Here is a 9422-nt window from a genome sequence, read left to right as displayed (position 1 = left end):
ATGCCGGATGCGGTTCATCATGTAACAGTCATAACCTAGGGTGACACAGAACTAGCTCCAGTTCATCAATGTAATGTAGGCATGTATTCCGAATATAGTCATACGTGCTTATAGAAAAGAACTTGCATGACATCTTTTGTCCTACCCTCACGTGGCAGCGGGATCCTTACGGAAACTAATGGATATTAAGGCCTCCTTTTAATAGAGAACCGGAACAAAGCATTAACACATGGTGAATACATGAACTCCTCAAACTACGGTCATCACCGGTAAGTATCCCAATTATTGTCACTTCGGGGTTAACGGATCATAACACATAATAGGTGACTATAGACTTGCAACATAGGATCAAGAACACTCATATATTGATGAAAACATAATAGGTACAGATCTGAAATCATGGCACTTGGGCCCTAGTGACAAGCATTAAGTATAGCAAAGTCATAGCAACATCAATCCCAGAACATAGTGGACACTAGGGATCAAACCCTAACAAAACTAACTCGATTACATGATAGATCCCATCCAACCCATCACCGTCCAGCAAGCCTACGATGGAATTACTCACGCACGGCGGTGAGCATCATGAAATTGGTGATGGAGGATGGTTGATGATGACGATGGCGACGGATTCCCCTCTCCGGAGGCCCGAACGGACTCCAGATCAGCCCTCCCGAGAGGTTTTAGGGCTTGGCGGCGGCTCTGTATCGTAAAATGCGATGATTTCTTCTCTCTGATTTTTTTCTCCCCGAAACTCAATATATGGAGGTGGAGTTGGAGTCGGAGAGGCAACAGGGGGCCCACGAGGTAGGGGCGCGCCCCCCACCCTCGTGGAGAGACGGTGGGGCCCCTGGCCTTCATCTTTGGCAGGTATTTTTCATATTTTCTGAAAAGTGTCTCCGTGAAGTTTCAGGTCATTCCGAGAACGTTTGCTCCTGCACATAAATAACACCATGGTAGTTCTGCTGAAAACAGTGTCAGTCCGGGTTAGTACCATTCAAATCATGCAAGTTAGAGTCCAAAACAAGGGCAAAAGTGTTTGGAAAAGTAGATACGTTGGAGACGTATCAACTCCCCCAAGATTAAACCTTTGCTTGTCCTCAAGCAATTCAGTTGACAAACTGAAAGTGATAAAGAAAAACTTTTACAAACTCTGTTTTCTCTTGTTGTTGTAAATATGTAAAGCCAGCATTCAAGTTTTCAGCAAAGATTATAACTAACCACATTCGTAATAACGCATAGGTCTCAAGTTACTCATATCAATAGCATAATCAACTAGCGAGCCATAAAAATAAAACTCGGATGACAACACTTTCTCAAAACAATCATAATATGATATAACAAGGTGGTATCTCGCTAGCCCTTTCTGAGACCGCAAAACATAAATGCAGAGCACCTTTAAAGACCAAGGACTGACTAGACATTGTAATTCATGGTAAAAGAGATCCAGTCAAGTCATACTCAATGTAAACTAACAATAATTAATGCAAATGACAGCAGTGCTCTCCAACTGGTGCTTTTTAATAAGAGGATGATGACTCAGCATAAAAGTAAATAGATAGGCCCTTCGCAGAGGGAAGCAGGGATTTGTAGAGGTGCCAGAGCTCGGTTTTGAAATAGAGGTGAATAATATTTTGAGCGGTATACTTTCATTGTCAACATAACAACCAAGAGAAGGCGATATCTTCCATGCTACACACATTATAGGCGGTTCCCAAATAGAATGGTAAAGTTTATGCTCCCCCTTCCACCACAAGCATCAATCCATGGCTTGCTCGAAACAACGAGTGCCTCCAACTAACAAGTGTCCCAGGGGGAGTTTTGTTTGCAATTATTTTGATTTAGTTTTCATAAAGCATGGGACTGGGCATCCCGGCGACCAGCCATTTATCTCGTGAGTGAGGAGCGGAGTCCACTTCTCTTGAGAATAACCCGCCTAACATGGAAGATACAGACAGCCCTAGTTGATACATGAGCTATTTGAGCATACAAAACAGGATATTTATTTGAAGGTTTAGAGTTTGGCACATACAAATTTACTTGGAACGGCAGGTAGATACCGTATATAGGTAGGTATAGTGGACTCATGTGGAATAACTTTGGGGTTTAAGGGATTGGATGCACAAGCAGTATTCCCGCTTAGTACGGGTGAAGGCTAGCAAAAGACTGGGAAGCGACCATCTAGAGAGCGGCAACAGTCATGAACATGCATTAAAATTAATCAACATCGAATGCAAGCATGAGTAGGATATAGTCCACCATGAACATAAATATCGTGAAGGCTATGTTGATTTTGTTTCAACTACATGCGTGAACATGTGCCAAGTCAAGTCATTTAAATCATTCAGAGGAGGATACCACCCTATCATACCACATCATAACCATCTCAATAGCATGTTGGCATGCAAGGTAAACCATTATAACTCATAGCTAATCAAGCATGGCACAAGAAACTATGATCTCTAGTTGTCATTGCAAACATGTTTATTCATAATAGGCCGAATCAGGAACGATGAACTAATCATATTTACAAAAACAAAAGAGGTCGAGTTAATACCAGCTTTTCTCATCTCAGCCAGTCCATCATATATCATCATAATTGCCCTTCACTTGCACGACCGAACGATGTGAATAATAATAATAGTGCACGTGCATTGGATTAAGCTGGAATCTGCAAGCATTCAATAAACAGGAGAAGACAAGGCAATATGGGCTCTTTTGTCAGATCAACAATAATGCATATAAGAGCCTCTTCAACAATTTAATTATGGTCTTCTCCTATCGACCCCCAAAGAAAAGAAAAGAAATAAAACTATTTACACGGGAAAGCTCCCAACAAGCAAAAGAAGAACAGGAAATCTTTTTGGGTTTTCTTTTTAATTATTACTACAAGCATGGAAAGTAAACTAATTAAAAGCTACAACTAATTTTTTTGGTTTTTCCTAAGGTTTATTAAACACACAAGAAGAAAGAATAAAAAGGAAATTAAACTAGCACGGATGATACAATGAAAAAGTATGAGCACCGACATTTAGCAATGAGTGTGTGAACATGGATATAGTGTCGGTGGGAAATACATACTCCCCCAAGCTTAGGCTTTTGGCCTAAGTTGGTCTATGGCCACGGCTGGCCTAGCTTATATCCATAATAATAGTTGTTGGGGTCGTACTGTGATGCAGCAGCTATCGCCTGCTGAGCTGCAGCATGGCGACGAGCAGCCTCCTCTCTCCTCTCGTACTCATCTACCTCCTCTCTGGTAATAGTATATCCTCCTCTTGCCTGATAATCAAAGAAAGCATGAGGAGGGAGAGTAATACGGACAGCATGGCGTATGTCAAAGATTAGTCAATACTGGAGAGGTGATTCGTTCCTCTCGACAAACTGGTGGTGAACCATAGCATTAAAATCTAGATAGGAAGGAGGTAGTTCAATATCATCTTCGCGCACATCTATACCAAGAAAATTAGCTACGCGGGTTGCATAAATTCCACCAAAGAAATCTCCATTAAGTCTATTCAGATGCAACCTACGTGCAACAATGGCTCCCAAATTATATGATTTGTCTCCTAACACAACACTCCTAAGAATACTGAGGTCAGGGACACACACGTGACATGCCTCATCTTTACCATTTATGCATCTACCTATGAGGAGAGCAAAATAATGTATGGCAAGAAAGTGAATGCTCCCTATGGTAGCTTGTGTAATATCTCTAGATTCTCCCACAGTTATATTAGCAAGAAAATCTCTAAATTCAGATTTGCGAAGATCCCTTATACTACCCCATTGTGGAAGTTTGCATGCAGTGGTAAAATCCTCTAAGTCCATGGTATAAGATTTATCATAAAGATCAAACAGGAGAGTTGGAGACTTACGTGAAGTTGAAAATTCAAACCTCCTCACAAAGGAGCTAGTGAGCTCATGATACTGACTGCACTTCTCTTCCTCGAAGCTCACGAGATCAGCATTACGCAAATATGCGTTGAATTCTTCTTTTATTCCCGCTCGATCCATAAAATTTTCAGAAGGCCACTCACAAGGACGCACTGGAGCGTCTCTTGGTGGCTCTTCGTCAGCATCACGCATTGCAAGTCTGGGTCCTTGCTTCTTGGAAGAACCACCTTGGAACATTTTCCTAAGCATTTTTCTACCTCTGAAAAATTCTGAAATTTTTTAGTAACTTCAAAATAAAAGTAAACCAAACTCAATAATATTGATAGCAACTACTCCTACAAGTGCCTAGGGCCTATATCATGCATCAAAACTACTTTTGACCATATAAATTTGACATGCAAGCTCAAGAATAGGGTCACCTAAGCAGCAAAAATTTGCAATGAATAAAGCACTAGAACAAAAACTAATTGGACCAATGGAGGAGTCACATACCAAGGAACAATCTCCCCAAGCAGTTTTGTGAGAGGTGCTTTGAGCAAGGAGATCGAAAATGGCAGCAAAACGAGCTTGGACTCGGGTTTGAGTTGGTTATTCGTGTTTGGGGGAGGAAGATGAAGTGTGTGGGTGCAGGAATAAGTGGAGGAGGGCCACCATGGGCCCACGAGGTAGGGGACGTACCCTAAGGGGGTGGGCGCGCCCTCCACCCTCGTGGGCAGGTGGTTGACCCCCCTGGTGTGTTCTCAATTCCATAAATCCTCAAATATTCTAGAAAAAATCATATTTAATTTTCAGGGCATTTGGAGAACTTTTATTTTCGAGGTATTTTTATATTGCACGGATAATCAGATAACAGACAGAAAAATATATTTTTATTTTATTTAATATAAATAACAGAAAGTAAAAGTGGGGTACAAAAGGTTGTGCCTTCTAGTTTCATCCATCTCATGATCATCAAAAGGAATCCATTAACAAGGTTGATCAGGTCTTGTTAACAAACTCATTCCGAATAACATGGAACTGGAGAAATTTCGAATAACACTATGTTACCTCAACGGGGATATGCACATCCCCAATAATAAGAATATAATATTTCTTCTTGACAGTAGGAAGAGGAAATTCAAAACCTCCAAATATAATCGATGGAATTTTTCCAATAGAGTTGATACTATGAACTTGAGGTTGTTTCCTCGGAAAGTGTACCGTATGCTCATTACCATTAACATGAAAAGTGACATTGCCTATAGTGCAATCAATAACAGCCCCTGCAGTATTCAAAAAGGGTCTTCCAAGAATAATAGACATACTATCGTCCTCGGGAATATCAAGAATAACAAAGTCCGTTAAAATAGTAACGTTTGCAACTACAACAGGCACATCCTCACAAATACCGACAGGTATAGCAGTTGATTTATCAGCCATTTGCAAAGATATTTCAGTAGGTGTCAACTTATTCAAATCAAGTCTATGATATAAATAGAGAGGCATAACACTAACACCGGCTCCAAGATCACATAAAGCAGTTTTAACATAGTTTCTTTTAATGGAGCATGGTATAGTGGGTACTCCTGGATCTCCAAGTTTCTTTGGTATTCCACCCTTAAAAGTATAATTAGCAAGCATGGTGGAAATTTCAGCTTCCTGTATCTTTCTCTTATTTGTAATAATATCTTTCATATACTTAGCATAAGGATTGGTTTTGAGCATATCAGTTAATCGCATACATAAAAAGATACGTCTAATCATTTCAGCAAAGCGCTCAAAATCCTCGTCATCCTTTTTCTTGGATGGTTTAGGAGGAAAGGTCATGGGTTTCTGAACCCATGGCTCTCTTTCTTTACTGTGTTTCCTAGCAACAAAATCTTTCTTATCATAACGTTGATTCTTTGATTGTGGGTTATCAAGATCAACAGCAGGTTCGATTTCTATATCATTATTATTACTAGGTTGAGCATCATTATGAACATTATCATTAACATTATCACTAGTTTCAGGTTCATTACCAGATTGAGTTTCAGCATCAGAAATAGAAATATCATTTGGATTCTCAGGTGTTTCAACAATAGGATCACTAGAAGCATGCAAAGTCCTATCATTTTTCTTTTTCTTCTTTTTAGAAGAGCTAGGTGCATCTATATTATTTCTCTGAGAATCTTGCTCAATTCTTTTAGGATGGCCTTCAGGATACAAAGGTTCCTGAGTCATTCTACCACCTCTAGTCATAACTCTAACAACATTATCATTATTCTTACTGTTCAATTCATTGAGCAAATCATTCTGAGCTTTAAGTACTTGTTCTACTTGAGTGGTAACCATAGAAGCATGTTTACTAATAAGTTTAAGTTCACCTTTAACATTAGCCATATAATCACCCAAGTGTCCAAGCATATTTGAATTGTATTTCAATTGTCTACCACAATAAGCATTAAAATCTTCTTACTTAGCCATAAATTTATCAAACTCATCTAAGCATGGGCTAGCAATTTTAGTAAATGGGATTACATATTTATCATATCTATAGAGAGAATTTACCTTTATTACCTGTGTCGGGTTATCAAGACCATGAGTTCCTTCAATAGGTAAAGGATTAAGATTATATGTTTCTTCAACAGGCAGTAAATTAAGACCATGTATTTCTTCAATAGGAGGTAAATTCTTAACATCTTCAGCTTTAATACACTTTTCTTTCATAGATTTCTTTGCCTCTTGCATATCTTCAGGACTGAGAAATAGAATACCCCTCTTCTTCGGAGTTGGTTTAGGAATAGGCTCGGGAATTGGCTCCGGAGGTGTCCAATTATTTTCATTTGTCAACATATTATTCAATAGAATTTTAGCTTCATCTGGTGTTCTTTCCCTGAAAACAGAACCAGCACAACTATCCAGGTAATCTCTGGAGGCATCGGTTAGTCCGTTATAAAAGATATCAAGTATTTCATTTTTCTTAAGAGGATGATCAGGCAAAGCATTAAGTAATTGGAGAAGCCTCCCCCAAGCTTGTGGGAGACTCTCTTATTCAATTTGCACAAAATTATATATATCCCTTAAAGCAGCTTGTTTCTTATGAGCAGGGAAATATTTAGCAGAGAAGTAATAAATCATATCCCGGGGACTACGCACACAACCAGGATCAAGAGAATTAAACCATATCTTAGCATCACCCTTTAATGAGAACGGAACTATTTTAAGGATGTAAAAGTAGCGAGTTCTCTCATCTTTAGTGAATAGGGTAGCTATATCATTCAGTTTAGTAAGATGTGCCACAACAGTTTCAGATTCATAACCATGAAAAGGATCAGATTCAACCAAAGTAATTATATCAGGATCAACAGAGAATTCATAATCCTTATCAGTAACAAAGATAGCTGAGGTAGCAAAAGCAGGGTCAGGTTTCGTTCTATCATTTAGGGATTGCTTACTCCATTTAGCTAATAATCTTTTAAGTTCAGTTCTATTTATGCAAGCTAAAATGGATAAAGAAGCATCTTGATCAAATACATAACCCTTAGGAATAGCAAGTGGTTCTTCATCATCACTTTCATCAGTATCATCAGATTCAATATTTTATATTTCTCTAGCCCTAGCAAGTTGTTCATCAAGAAAATCACTAAGTGGCATAGTAGTATCAGGCATAGAGGTAGTTTCATCATAAGTATCATGCATAGCAGAAGTGGCATCATCAATAACATGCGACATATCAGAACGAATAGCAGAAGCAGGTGTAGGTGTCGCAAACTTACTCATAACAGAAGGTGAATCAAGTGCAGAGCTAGATGGCAGTTCCTTACCTCCCCTCGTAGTTGAGGGATAGATCTTGGTTTTTGGATCTCTCAAGTTCTTCATAATGATAAGCAGATATATATCCCAAGTGACTCAAAGAATAGAGCTATGCTCCCCGGCAACGGCGCCAGAAAATGGTCTTGATAACCCACAAGTATAGGGGATCGCAACGGTTTTCGAGGGTAGAGTATTCAACCCAAATTTATTGATTCAACACAACGGGAGCCAAAGGATATTCTCAAGTATTAGCAGCTGAGTTGTCAATTCAACCACACCTGGAAACTTAATATCTGCAGCAAAGTGTTCAGTAGCAAAGTAATATGATAGTAGTGATAACGGTAGCAAAAGGTAACAGTAGTAAAAGCAATATTTTTGGTATTTTGTAGTGATGATAGCAATAGCAACGAAAAAGTAAATAAGCGAAGCACAATATATGGAAAGCTCGTAGGCAATGTATTGGTGATGGAGAATTATGCCGGATGCGGTTCATCATGTAACAGTCATAACCTAGGGTGACATAGAACTAGCTCCGGTTCATCAATGTAATGTAGGCATGTATTCCGAATATAGTCATAGGTGCTTATGGAAAAGAACTTGCATGACATCTTTTGTCCTACCCTCCCGTGGCAGCGGGGTCCTTATGGAAACTAAGGGATATTAAGGCCTCCTTTTAATAGAGAACTGGAACAAAGCATTAACACATGGTGAATACATGAACTCCTCAAACTACGGTCATCACCGGTAAGTATCCCAATTATTGTCACTTCGGGGTTAACGGGTCGTAACACATAATAGGTGACTATAGACTTGCAAGATAGGATCAAGAACACTCATATATTGATGAAAACATAATAGGTTTAGATCTGAAATCATGGCACTTGGGCCCTAGTGACAAGCATTAAGCATAGCAAAGTCATAGAAACATCAATCTCAAAACATAGTGGACACTAGGGATCAAACCCTAACAAAACTAACTCGATTACATGAAAGATCCCATCCAACCCATCACCGTCCAGCAAGCCTACGATGGAATTACTCACGCACGGCGGTGAGCATCATGAAATTGGTGATGGAGGATGGTTGATGATGACGATGGCGACGGATTCCCCTCTCCGGAGCCCCGAACGGATTCCAGATCAGCCCTCTCGAGAGGTTTTTGGGCTTGGCGGCGGCTCTGTATCGTAAAACGCGATGATTTCTTCTCTCTGATTTTTTTCTCCCCGAAACTCAATATATGGAGGTGGAGTTGGAGTCGGAGAGGCAACAGGGGGCCCACGAGGTAGGGGGCACGCCCCCCACCCTCGTGGAGAGATGGTGGGCCCCTAGCCTTCATCTTTGGCAGGTATTTTTCTTATTTTCTGAAAAGTGTCTCCGTGAAGTTTCAGGTCATTCCAAGAACGTTTGCTCCTACACATAAATAACACCATGGTAGTTCTGCTGAAAACAGCGTCAGTCCGGGTTAGTACCATTCAAATCATGCAAGTTAGAGTCCAAAACAAGGGCAAAAGTGTTTGGAAAAGTAGATATGTTGGAGACGTATCACCCACTGGGCGCGCCCTCCACCCTCGTGGGCCCCTCGTGGCTCCACTGACCTACTTCTTCCTCCTATATATACCTACGTACCCTGAAAATATCAGAGAGCACCACGAAAACCTAATTCCACCGCCGCAACCTTCTGTACCCGTGAGATCCCATCTTGGGGCCTTTTCCGGCGCTCCGCCGGAGGGGGCATTAATCACGGAGGGCTTCTA

This window comes from Triticum urartu, chromosome 1A (assembly GCF_056163025.1).
Source record: "Triticum urartu cultivar PI428250 chromosome 1A, HENAU_Tu73, whole genome shotgun sequence".
Taxonomy (NCBI): domain Eukaryota; kingdom Viridiplantae; phylum Streptophyta; class Magnoliopsida; order Poales; family Poaceae; genus Triticum; species Triticum urartu.
This window is presented reverse-complemented; position numbering follows the sequence as displayed.